This window comes from Pangasianodon hypophthalmus, chromosome 16 (assembly GCF_027358585.1).
Source record: "Pangasianodon hypophthalmus isolate fPanHyp1 chromosome 16, fPanHyp1.pri, whole genome shotgun sequence".
Taxonomy (NCBI): Eukaryota; Metazoa; Chordata; class Actinopteri; order Siluriformes; family Pangasiidae; genus Pangasianodon; species Pangasianodon hypophthalmus.
The window spans coordinates 7,215,033-7,229,047 of record NC_069725.1 but is presented as its reverse complement, the minus strand read 5'-3'; the positions used below and the strand labels follow the sequence as shown (position 1 = coordinate 7,229,047).

General features: G+C 39.8%; 1 long non-coding RNA gene across 1 annotated transcript in view; it reads left to right on the top strand.

Moving 5' to 3' along the window:
- The window catches only part of LOC128320586 (uncharacterized), a 104,367-nt gene that overhangs the window by 36,948 nt on the left and 53,404 nt on the right, over positions 1-14,015 (top strand). Inside the window, exon 3 of the long non-coding RNA XR_008304141.1 lies at positions 3,485-3,597. This is a non-coding gene — a long non-coding RNA (uncharacterized LOC128320586). The remainder of the gene's footprint in view (positions 1-3,484; positions 3,598-14,015) is intronic.

Genomic DNA, 14,015 nt, shown 5'->3' with positions numbered 1-14,015 from the left:
TCTAACAGTATGCATGTCTGTCTATCTGTATGTCCATCCATTAGCCCCTCTCTCTGTCTGTCTATCTATCTGTCTGGCTGTCCATCTGTCCATCCATCTGTTTGTCTGGCTGTCCGTATGGATGTCCATCTGTATATCTGTCTGTCCATTTATCTCTCATTTTGTACGCCTTGTCCATCTGCTTGTCCCTCCAACCATCTTTACATTAATCTCTCTGTCTAACTGTCTGTCTGTCTGTCCTATTCCTTGCCTATTATGGATGTTTTAATGCTTTTTTAAGCTCAGATAATCAACTCTCATTTCAGTTTAGTTTTATATAAAATATGGCTTATGTTGTTATTATAAAGAATACGGTAATTTCAGTCAACCATCATAGACATTATTACCTTGATAAGGTTCAGGAGGTTCAGATAAGGTTCCTGATGTAACCACTGAACACGGATCTAAACACAAGCCATTGCAAACATACACCCTCCAATTAGCTGATATGACACTGTTTTTTAGGCAAATAACACGTCAGCCACAAAACTAGGTGGTTTTCTGGTTCAGCTTGAGTTGTTTGATTGACACACTTAACTTTGTCCTGCTGAACTAGCATTTCTTGTAACTGTTGTATTATCAGGACATGAATCTGAAACATCCGAGATGAAATAACTGAACTAAGGAAGGATTATTGACAATTGTCTTGTAGTATCATGACTCGTGTGTGTTAAAACATGTTGATATGATTACTGTGTCAGAAAAGGGGCTTGTGTGTGTGTGTGTGTGTATGATGGACAGTCCTATATTTAAAGCAAACAGTGAACAGTGAGTGTTTTTATAAGCTTAGCCCTTGACTTGGGTTGTTAGTGCCTTTTAACACAGCTTGCGTGCGTGTGTGTTTTTTTTTCCATATTTAAAAATTGCTGTATCTCATTAAGTTTCCGAGCAGGCCATTTCTTTAAGATATTTTTTTCCCAAAAGTGCCTTTTGGGTGTGTGCTTATTTGCAGTTTGTGAGATCATGCTTAAGAAATGTGGTAAAAAACATTTCATGTTGCGACACATCAACCCTTGCTCCTATATAATCATCGTTTTTTTTCATATCCGACCAGACAGTCACTAAACATGCGATGAATGTGCCATTCTTCTTGTGTCTGGTGTGCTTTTTATTCTTCTCTCCATTTTGCTTTTACTGGAACTGTTTGATTCAGGTGAATTAAACTTGGCAGCATTCTCTATAGAACACATTAGGGTTCTGTTTTTTTTTTTCCCTGTAGGTCATCAGAACCACTGCAATGTAGCATATAGGCAAATAAAGCGGCCACCTTTGATCAAAGACAACAATGACACTTGTTTATCCTCTATGCACAGTGTGTGTGTGTGTGTGTGTGTGTGTGTGTGTGAGACCAAACGTCCCCACAAGGATAGGACTGTCTGACAGTTTTGACATTTTAGGGAAGTAGAATTGTCATACAGTCTGTTTTCACAGAATGTTTTTTTTTCTTCTTTTCAGTGTTAAATATAATAATTTTGTAGACAGTAAAAACATAATCGAACTTCATTTTCACAGTTTTTTAATTAATGCAACACTACTGTTTTTCTGGAAGTTTCTTAGAAAATCTCAATTGTGATACTTATCATATCATCGTACTGTCTTGTGATGTCTGCACGTGTTTGCACATGTGCAATTTATGTATAAATTTAGTAGTCCCTCGTAGTTCTGTGTTGCTCTCTGTTTGTCTTATGTAGCACCTTGGTCCAGGAGGAATGTTGTTTCATTTCACTATGTACTAACTGGCTGTATATGGTTGGAATGACAATAAACTCCACTTGACTTGACTTGACTTGACTTGATGTGTAGCGGAAATGTGTCCGAGAATCATGATATGATATTGTTGTCATATTACTCACTCTTAGTGTGAATGTGTAAAACCATAATTGTATCAGATACCGAGTTTAACACAGAAGACTTGAAGAGATTGCTATAACTACCTGTTAATAATTAGATTAAATTCCTAGACATTTTTATTTGTGTAGCATTTGCAGCTGGAGAGATAAAGAACTTCAGTTAAAGAAGGAAACAAGCTGATTGACACTTATGACAATAATTAAAGTTTAGTTTTAACATATTAGAAGCTCTCCGGATGTTGTGTAATGATGCAGTGCAAAATACAGACTATATTTCAAAAACAATTTTTAAAAAAATCTTCAAATCAGAAAACAGATTAAAACTAGAAGCGTTACATTGGAATGATTGTCATTCAGCACTAACGTCATTTTAAAGCCACAGCACACAGTGTGCTCATGCATCGCAGACATCCATTTTGACTTTGTTCTTGCCCTTTCTGTGTGAACTGTTATGGCGACATACATCACGCTGAGCTAATTAGCAATATAATTAGCATTGTAATTAGCGGCTATAATAATTTCTTTTATTTATTATGGTTTTGGTTATTTATCCGGTATAAAAGAGGAATGTATGGTCATTAGGTGGTCTTTTTATTATGTTGATTTCAGCCCTGATGTGACTTAAAGAAAGTATTCGCAAATTAGCTTATATGGTGGTGTTAGCATGGTGGCGGGAGTTAACTGGGACGATTGTTTTAAAGACTAAAGCATACCTATAGTACATGCTGGCTCTTCTGCAAGATGGAACATGTTTCCTAGTATATCTGGCTTTGCCTTACGATCATGCAGATGCCCAATGATCTCTTATACCATATCATGATTGTGGGAAAAAAAACTCTGCCTGACATCCATCCTAATGCGAATGTGACCAGTTGTGTTTCTGGAGAGCCCTTGGCAAAGGAGAGATGAATGGCAAATTAGTTTTCTCTTGAGGATAGACTAATTCAGTCGACTCTCAGAAGAACTTTATATGAGAGAATAAGAGCTGCGTTGTTTCAGTAGTGCATAGATGAAGATGCCTGTAAATGGTAGTCTACATAGACAGACACTTCCTGCTTCAGAAAAAAAAAAAACCGAAAGGGTTTTCAGCCATGAGATGTCTCTAAAAGGCTATATAATTCCTTTTTATCACTCTGACTGTCTTTGTCAGTAAGCTTCTCAGACTGCTGAATGCTCTCTTACGGCTTTTTTTTTTTATAAAGCCAGAAGCCCCTGTTTTCCCTTTGAAAGGGTTGCATGCAGAAATGCACAATCTAATAAGAGCACAAGATGGATGATAATGTCTTTTTATTAACTTACTGAGTGGTTTGTTTTGGTAAATTGAAAGTCGTATTTTTCTCTCTAAACATCTAATTGGGCTTTTGGCGGATTTTACAATGAAATGAAAGCGGTTATTGTGCCGTCGAAAGCAGCGCTGTTCGTAAAATCCAGTGTAAAAACAAGCCATTGACAAAACTAATATAAAATGATATATAAAAGCTGTCACGTGAACCGAATGCTGATTTGTCTATGTGGTATTCGCTTTGAGAACTTCAGAAAAAATCCAATAGGAAAGATTGCATGTGACGGCTCTGTTATGTATGGTGTTTCTTTAGGGATCAGCTGGCAGAGATGTAAGTGTGTGCAGCGTTTCTGCATGAAGAGAGACTGGAAGAGGGGAAGAGGAAGTGATCGACAGACAGAGCTCAGTTCAGCTGGACACAACAAGGTGAGTTTTACTTAGTGCATGGATCCACTTGCAGGATTTTTCAAAATCCAAATCCGGCTCTGAGCCATTAGATACTATTACATTATTACGGCGTGGGAATTAGGGGTGGCATCATTACTAATTTACTATTCGACCAGTAATTAAAAATAAAATAGAAGACTAGTCTAGTACAAATGAAATTCCTAGCTTCAATGCATTTTAGGTTATACTGTTAACAGTGAAATTAAATGATTTGGGAGGGTTTTCTGGCATGTATAACTTTATTTATTGTTATTTAATATTTATTTAGCTTTGAAGGACAATAAAAATAACTACAATCTTGCATACACCTCTTCAATTCAAAAAATTTGAAAAAGCATAGTTTTCAAGCATAGTCTTGTGCAGTTGAGTGTAGCTAAAGTACATTTAGCTGCTATCTTTACTGCTTCACTGTTTTTTCCATCTCCCCAACATCCCCACAGCTAAGACTTGTGAATATACTGTATTACTCGACTACACTATGAAACCCCTGTTGCAAATTCATTTATTTAAAGAATTTGTAAGCCATGTTGAGTATTTGCTGTTCACTTGAATTTTTTTTTCTTAACATGGCCATCCAAGAGCGAGGCAAGTTTCTGCTATCATAGCATTTTTCAATACAGGCAAATAATCAGTTTAATAAATCAGCGGGGGAGCGTGCATTATACAATGCCACTGAAGCAGATGAAGATATGAGCGTGTTTATGATCGTCTTGGTTTTCACACAACACAAAAGCCGACTGGCGGCGGTACAATAGCGGAGACTCGGAGCAACATTGAAGTTGCACCTCTGCTTCACAACACAGCTTAATTGAGTCACACATGCAGAGGAGCAGCCCAGTCACATCATGATACCCAGAGGCCTGGATTAATTAAGGGCTGAAAGCCCAGGAGTACTCAGTGTTCAGCAAGTGCAATTTGTGACTGCATTTTACCTCTGAGTGAAAGTTTACCTCTCAGTCCTGTGTAAAATAGCGTTCTGCGTGTCACACTTCTTTATAAATCTGTAATGCTTTGAAACATAACTTATTTAGTTAATGTTATGGATTCATATTTATAATGGTGTAGCAATCCTTGCTCTTTCGACAGGTTGTTACAACCTATATGTGTTTCATGACTCCAAAGTAAAGATGTTAATCCCACTACTACCCCTGCTGGTTGCAGGAATAGACCCCCTGCTTCCCTTCTGTTCCAGCCATCCTGCTTTGCTCTCCTAAGTGAATAGGGAGAGGTATGTCTCTGTGGGTAACGGCTGCCATGGAGGCACCTGGAGTGAAAGAGAGTCAGAGAGAGAAAGCTGGGGTTTAGGGATGAGTGGGGAGATTTTACTGGGCCTTAAAACCCCTCCTCATCCCACTGTCGTGCTGTGCACTGGTGGTCAGGCCCTGGCGGGGGGCAGGAGGAAGCTCCCTGCTAGACGAGATGTCTGCCAAGAGCTAGAGGAAGGTAGGCCTGTCCCTGCGAATGGGCAGAAAATTGAGGTTAACAAGCATGGCGCATGCTAAGTGGCAATGGGAGTCCCCAAGCTCGTGGTTAGGGCCCTGGCCCAGCAGCCTCCTCCTCCTCCTCCTCCTCCTCCTTGCAGAGATGCTGGCAGCGTTCTCTGGCAGGAAGTGACCCGAACTCCCTGTATGCCTTCCTCTCAAATTAAGCCATCATCACACTGTGAGCTACCGATCCAACTGAATTACTGATCTTACTGATGTTACATGGTAATGTACTCTCTGGGTCCATCAAATATGGTGCCTTGTCTTGTATGTTGCACTATTGTCCTGGACAATATTTTGTCTTCATAGATGGGATGATCGTAAAACTGGATTTGATGTGAACATATTTCAAATGAGTCAACTGTATTGTAGATTTGTAATAGACTTTTTTTGGTTTGGTATAGTAATGCTAGGTCATTTGCACACTTGTTTTTCTTTGTGGCTCATTTACCCAGAGAACATGATCAGTTCAACTTGACAGGTTACTTCCAGTTTCCAGTTTTGTGATGGTGAGGAATGAGTCGTTAGCGGAGGAGTTCATCAGTCCTATGAAAACCAGACTTTCATAGGACTGGAGCACTGTAATTAGTTCACCTTTTGGTACAGTGGTTGCACTGAGAGTATCGCATAAAAAGTCTTGTGCCCACCTGCATGGCTAAAAATCTTCTCGTACCAGAAAGGCTCCTCATTTGCAGGTATTCCTGCACATGCCATGCATAGAAAAAGCACTGTCTGATGTTTCCTGAGTGTTGGTGCCAAAGGCAAATAATAAAACCTAATGCCTAATATTTTGCAAATCTGCATGCAAAAAAGTGACAAATGGAATTGCGCAATCAATCCGTGGTCCTCCCCCAAACAAGCCCAGAATCGGTCTTAGGTATGGACTCACATATTTGGGCCAAGTGTGAAAGCACTCTTAGACCAAGGGCCAGAGGTACTAAGCTGTTGAAAAATTCTGCGTGAAAAACCTTGAGTGTTATGTACAAAAATGGCGTACAACCCTAAACTTGCAATCTAGGCACTACATATGCATCAAAATGCATTTCCTCTGCTTATGCATTAGAGGCAGAATTGCACCAAAGGGTGGAGAAATAGGAAGTGTGTCTGATTACATATATTCTATTTGTTGAACTAGCAGCAGCCAGTTTTATGAGTAATCTTGTATGCCACCCAAAACCAGGTGTAAATTAACACCAAATGTGTTGCTCTTAGATTTATAAATAGTGTTGCCAGGTGTCTCTTTTTTTTTTTTTTTTAGAATTGGGCTGCACTTGAACTGCCACTGCATTTTATTTTATTTATTCTCATATGTATTATTAATTTATGACAAAATATGTACTAATATGAGATCATTTTGGGACATTGGTGAAAGAACTATTAAGGGAAACTGTGTCATTTCATACTGCTTGTCGGTTGGGATGTTTTTGTCTTGCAACCTTGGCTATAGCACATACAGTATATCAGGAACACACATCTCACATCTAACAAAGAAATTCAACACATTAAACAGGACTTCTATTACATAATGTTTTCAAGATATTACAGGAGCTACAACTGACCACATGAACCCCAGTTTAATTGCACACTTTTATATGAATTAGCTACCTTATTCAATACCCAGCCATCTTTTTATTAAAAGCAATTAGCAATCAAATGGCATATTAGACGTATTCATTTCCTCCACACCGTTTACTTGTTCTGACATGAAAATCTTCACAGCCCACAGCTCCAGGGTTTCTCTTGAGCTGGGCTGATGGTTTCTGTGCATGTTCTCCAGGTGTCCCATCCTCGGTGTATTCCCACCTCACTATAAAGTGAGGTTCCTGGGATAGGCATCAGATCCAGTGCAGCTCTGACCCTGAAGGTGAATGAATGAACTTCATTTACTTAACGTATTATCTTCATTACTGAGCTTGCATTTCTTTCGTTTCAATCTTTTTGACAGCTTTATGGTTGACCATGTCCACCACTTCACCACTAAACTGAAATTTGTGCTTTATGTAGAGTGCATATAGTAGGCAGTCCTAGGTGCAGTTTGCATCAATTAATCAGAGGCACAGAAACTTACAGTATTTGCTGGAAGTATCAATTTTGACTGACTGACTGATCCCCAGTGTTGAAATGTGCATGTGAGAGAGTTGACTTATGCTTAAAACAAGGAGAAGCAACACAGCAATAAACTGGGAGAAGAGTAGCCAGGAACTCAGAGTTATTTGTTCGCCTCCTTTATTCCCAGAAATTCCAATATAGTTGTTCCCACTTGCTGCCACAGAACTGGCTAGTAGTTCTTACTCAAATGAGAAGTCAAATTGTGGAAAATTGAGACGTATGTCGGAATGTGGGTGGGACTCCAAAATAGTAAACCGGAGGAACAACATGTTCTATGTGGTATAGAAAGACTAGCTGGTATAACGAAGATCGTTGTAATTATTGTCAATATGGCATGGAGTCAAGACCCTCAGGTAGTATTTGAGGGTGAGGTCGGGTATTGTGAGGCTTGATAGTGTTATCAGATTCGAATACAGACACCTCTGTGCTGCTAGTGTCAAAGGCACTCTGAGCTTTCCCCGCTGATACCTACAGTGTGGATACTGAAGATTGAGCTGAATGCTCCACATCCTGCTTAAATCCCCTCCCCAGGTGTCCTAAGGCCTATGTATTTTTCCACCACCTTTCCTGCGGCAGTGCTTCCAGATGGCAAAGAGAGCTTATGTGCTGCAGTTTCAGTCAGGTGTACTTGTTATGCTCTTAAAGAGAAGGCTGAGTTGCAGAGTTTTCTTAAGACAGCGGCTCAGGAGAGGCCTTTCAAATCTAATCCTCTTCCCCTGATTCCAAGGGCTTGCAAATCTCCCTCGTTAACTTTGGGCTATGTTTGTCGGTGGGGCAATATTAAGTTGCTCTGATGAAAAGAGCTAAAGTTTAGACTGCCTTTGACTTTGGTGTTTTTAAAAGACATCAAGAAGATCCCTTTTCTTTTTTAGTTGCTTGATTGAGTTTGTGTGTGTGTGTGTGTGGGTGTGTGTGTGTGTTTTAAATGCTCAGAACTGCCACACCTTGATGTTGTAACCTAAATTCCCCCTCTGGTAATAATTTATGGAACTTTTATTATCTTATTTCTTCTTCAGTTCTTTGACTTTGGCAGGTTTTCCAAGAAGACTGTTTACAATTTACATTGCATTTCATGGAATATACAAAGTGTGTCAGATAGGCTACGTTAAATCTCTTTACAGTATCCCAACAAAAATGCATCTTCAGCTTCTGGCTATTCCCGTATGATTGACTAACTGTAGATTCCCTGGGAGGATACATACAATGTGTGTCGTGAAAATTCCCCTGCTGACATGCTTCATAAAAAAGGATGAAACAAAACAAAACAAAAAAAGACGGTCTCGGGTCCCCACGTTTGATTTTTTTTTCCCCTTTTTAAACAGTGCCGGGCTGATTGTGTTAGACACATGAAAGAGCCGAGGCATGGCCAGGGAGCCTCTATTCAGGGCTACACTTCTAGAAAAGCTGGCCGTATCTAACCCCTGGCGACTGGCTGGCCCTATCACTCAAACGTCCCAGCAGTCTTTGTGGCTTTCCCAAGACCACAGTGAAATGATCTCTTTTGTTGCGCATCATTAGTTCCATCTGCTGTGTGAGCCTGGCTGTCTGTTGCGGGGGCAGGACGCCGTCATGGTGGCCAGGGGGCGAGGCGAGAGACCCGCAGCCCTGACGCTCGTGTCCCGACCTCCTCCTTCTCATCTACCGCTTAGGACGCCTGCCTAGCTTTCTCTCACTCAGCCTCTTCCTTCTATTCATTTTCTTTAGTCTCTTTCTTTCAGTCTCGCTCTCTGTCAATTCAATTCAAGTCAATTCAAAGTAGCTTTATTGGCATGACCATATTAATATACAGTATTGCCAAAGCATTCGAATACATTTACACACACAAGCACACACGCATACACACACACACAAACACACACACACACATATACACACATGTTTGTCTTACTATCCTTGTGGGGACATTCCTTTGACATAATTGTTAATGCAGCTAATTAATGCTTTGCATCTAGCCCTAACCTTAACCTCACTAACCAAAAGGAAACTTTTTTTTTTTTTAAATAAAAGCTGCAGTATTTGTTATATAGAAGATTTTATTGTGGGGGCCAGCCAGATGTTGTGGGGGCCACCCAAAAGATCAGAAATACCTATCTTCGTGGGGACATTTTTGTATCACACTATGTGATCAACATATGTAATGTATGAAAGATACATTTAAAGCAGTGATTTTGATGCAATACAATATAATACAATATGATACAATGCTGCATTTGCATTAGAATTCTTTTTTTTTAATGCTTTTTTGCCCTGGCACTTTATATTATCATTGTGACCCATATCCTTCATCAGATCTGCCCTGAAATGACCACATATCTACATTTTGGAAATACTGTAATGATTCACATGCCCCATAAATGATGACTAAAACTGTCATACTTGCAAGATAATTCATCATTTCAGAAGTGAAAAATTGAATGAAGTAGTAGCACAAGACTTAATTATTTGCTCTGGAGGCCGGCTGACAGCCCATCAGCTGTTCATGATTAGAGCAAGAAGGGGAAAAATAGACCTGATGCATAGCTTTTGCTATTTTTGCAGCCATTAATGGCAGTCCTGCATTTTCACAGCAGCAGTAATGTTCCTTCTCATTGCAGTCACATGACCACATATCTGATCCATGAAAATGGCTTAGATCTAATTTGAAAAGATTAGATTTCAGTGTTCATACATGTGATTTGTGTGACTTCAACTGTGTAATGTGAATGTATCGAATTCACATTTGTTCAAACAGTGTGCAACACTTTGCCTTAAAAATAAAAAACCCAGTAGGCAAAACTCAATACAGCATATTTATAGAAGGGAGAGAATCTCGTTTCTCATGTTTTGGCAGGCAACAAAAATAAAGTAAATATGTTCTACTTAATATTTGAGCAGTTAGCTTAGGCCACGCCTCCTTCCATGGAACTGCACACCGCCTCCGTCACTGGGATTACAGACGGGGACAAATTTGTTGGTACCCTTCCATGAAAAAAGAAGAACCCACAATTTTCTCTGAAAAAACTTGGCATCCATCGTTGTTTATTCCATATTTAATAAAAATCAGACTTTGCTTTTGATTTTTGATTCAACAGAATATTTTAAACAATAAAACAAATGAAAATGGCATGGACAAAAATGATGGGACCCTTAACCTAATATTTTGTTGCACAACCTTTAGAGTTTCTGTAGCTTTCAGTGAGACTTCTGCACCTGTCAACAGGTAGTTTGTCCCACTCTTCCTGAGCAAACTGCTCCAGCTGTCTCAGGTTTGAAGTGTGCCTTCTCCAGACTGCAGGTTTCAGCTCCACAGATTCCATAGATGTTTGATAGGATTCAGATCAGGGCTCATAAAAGGCCACTTCAGAATAGTCCATTGTTTTGTTCTTAGCCATTCTTGGATGCTTTTACTGTGGGTTTTCGGTCTTTATCTTGTTGGAGGACTCATGACCTGAGACTGAGACAGAGCTTTCTGACGCTGGGCCGTACGTTTCGTTCCAGAATGCCTTGATAGTCATGAGATTTCATTGTGCCCTGCACAGATTCAAGGCACCCCATGCTAGATGCAGCAAAGTAGCCCCATAACATAACCCGAGCCTCTTCCATGTTTTATAGAAGGTATGCTGTTCTTTTCTTTGAAAGCTTCATTTTTTTGTCTGTGAACATAGAGCTGTTGTGACTTGCCAAAAAGCTCCAGTTTTGTCTCATCTAAACAAAGGACATTCTCCCAGAAGCATTGTGGCTTGTCAAATAAAATTCCAGTCTGGCTTTTTTATGTTTTTCTTTCAACAGTAGAGTCCTCCTGGGTCTTCTTCCATTGAGCCCACTGTCGCTCAAAAAGTGACGGATGGTGCGATCAGACACTGATGTACCTTGACCTTGGAGTTCAGCATGTATCTCTTTGTCTACCTTTTGCACTATCCTTCTGTTCAATCTGGAGATAATTTTCCTCTTGCGGCCACGTCCAGGGAGGTTGGCTACAGTCCCATGGACTTAAACTTCTTAATAATATTTGTAACTGTAGTCACAGGAACATCAAGCTGCTTAGAGATGGTCTTATAGCCTATGCCTTTAACATGCTTGTCTAATTTTCTTTCTGATCTCCTCAGACAACAGTCTCCTTTGCTTTCTCTGGTCCATGTTCAATGTGGTACACACGATGATACCAAACAGCAGAGTCACTACGTTTCTCCATTTAAATAGGCTAAATGACTGATTACAAGATCGAAGGCTGTGTGTGATACTATGTATACTAGGATATGTTAGCTAACAGTTAGCTAAAATCTTTTCTAGGGGTACCAACAATTCTGTCCACGCCATTTTAGAATATCTTTGTAGAATAAGCAATAATTTATCTCTTTTCACACTTTCTTTGCTTTACTCTATGACATACCAAAAGCATGCAGGTATACATGAGACAATTGCTTTTAATTTCTTCACATTTCAGGAGGAATGAAGCATTGTTTCAGTGCGCTGTAAGGGTACCAACAAATTTGTCCACATCTGTAACAGGCACAGAGACCACACGTCCTTTTGTAGGACTGACAGGCATAGAAGCAACGTCTCCTTAATTGGGACTGATGAGCAAACAGATCAAGCCTCCATCGTTGGGACTGACAGGCACGGAGGTTACACCTGCTTTACTAGGTCTGACACACACTGAGGCCACACCTCATTCACTAGGACTGAAAGACACAGAAGCCACACCTCCTCCTTCACTGGCACTGACAAACATTGAGGCCACACCTCCTCCTTCACTGGCACTGACAAATATTGAGGCCACACCTCCTCCTTCACTGGCACTGACAAATATTGAGGCCATGTCTCCTCCTTCACTGGGACTGACAGACACACAGGTAACACCTTCATCCCCTGGACTGAGAGACATCAAGGCCACACGTCCTCCTTCACTGGGACTGACAGGCACTGAAGCTGTGTCTCCTTATTCCAGCTATAAGCCTGTCTGACCAGTACAGATGCACTTCTATCTTTCTCCATCTCCCTGTGCATTGGTGAATTCATGTTTAGGTATTTATTCAGGCATTTGGCAGAAAGGCAGAGGGGCTTGTGCTTATATTTCTGCTTGGATGGAGGCATGTTAGAAGAAAATCATTCCTCATATTCCTACGGAACACACAGTCTAGTGTGTAGTTAACAGATATGTGCACACAGATGTTTGGTGTTTTCACAATATTATGAAGTGTCAATTTGTGAATATTCATAAAGGTTAATGAAGTATCCCAGTAAAGCTCGGCTATATTGCAGACCAACTCTCCTGAGGAAAATGTGTTCCATATTTAATACATAACCAAACACGTATGCAAATGTGGGGGAAAAAAACAATCATTCGCACTATATACAGGTATACACAGTATACAGTATATAGTATATAACTATATAACTTATACAACTATATAACTGTATATGTATCCAGGGAGAATAAAGAGAGTAACTTTAGCGTACAATGAATGTAGGGGTAGTTAATAAGGTTAAGGGTCATTCGTCAGCCCTGCGAGTAAAATGCAAAATTCAAAAATCTGAAATTGTGAGATAGATAGATATTGTAGTTAGACAGACAGACAGATAGATATTCATATTCATGTTAACATTTATAATTACATGTTATATATCTTCTAAACTTCGCTTATTTTTTATTTAGATGGTCACTAAAGTTCTGCTTGTACTGATTTTCCCTCTATCCGAGATGCACCAAACAGATGTAACATTTTCTCCCTGCAAGAAAATATTTTATTCATGATTTATATGAAACATAAATCTTCAGAAAGTCTTAGAGCTGATGGGCATACACAATTTAACATCTGTCTTCCTCAGAATAATTAATAGCGCAGAGGAACACTGGGGACCAAGACGTCAGGACTTTTCCTCCCCTTCCCTTTCTGTAATTATTGTCAAAAACAAAGCAAGCATGGATTTGCATCTAACAGTTGTGTCACTGTTTTCTAGGCTTGGGAAATAAAGTGAAGGAGCTGATTAATCCTGGAACTATACAGAAGTTCTGTCTATGTGCATGTTTTAAATGTTCGTGATGTAAATAATATAAAGGCTATAGATGTATTTGTAAGATTTATGTTCATAGTCAGTTTTCAGTGTCATGCAGTTGATGATAATGCATATCACAAGCGATATGTGTGTGTGTGTGTGTGTGTGTGTGTGTGTGTCGGTGCGTGTGCGCGCACATGGATTTTCTCAGCCTAAGTTTGGCAGGCCCCAGAGGTCATCTAATATAACCTGACCTCACACATAACGTTTTGGAACAGTAAGCTAATCCTTTACTGTAGGATTACTGTAATGTCTGCCTGATGCATAGAGCACAGAGACATAGGGACACCGCAGATTGACTGCAGGACTGGACACTATTGGATAAATGACTGTGTTGCTATCGCCCTGAGTGACATCCTGTTGCCCAAAATCCAAAGTGCTATATTTGTTGCAGCTATTATGAAATAAAAACCCTCTGAAAAAGGCCACTATTCGGTTTGAATTGATTCCCTGAAAACTCCTGCGGTGAATGGGCTTTCATTTTGATGGCATTACTATAGAGAGAATGTGTTGTGTCAGTTTCACCTCTCCATTACTTTGTCCATTAGGGTGAAACCGCCTGATTTTATTTCTCGCACTCTATTTTCTGTGATAAAATGGAAATTCAAACGCTTATTAAGTCTGAGTGACATCTATGTCTGGGAGCTGGAAGGAAAGTAAGTCAACTATATCTCGTTTCAGTTCATTTTTGCTCAATTTCCCTCTCGTGATCAAATATTTCACTTTCCAGTAGGGTCCTAATGGGAGTGTCAGTTTCGGGAGGCCTTA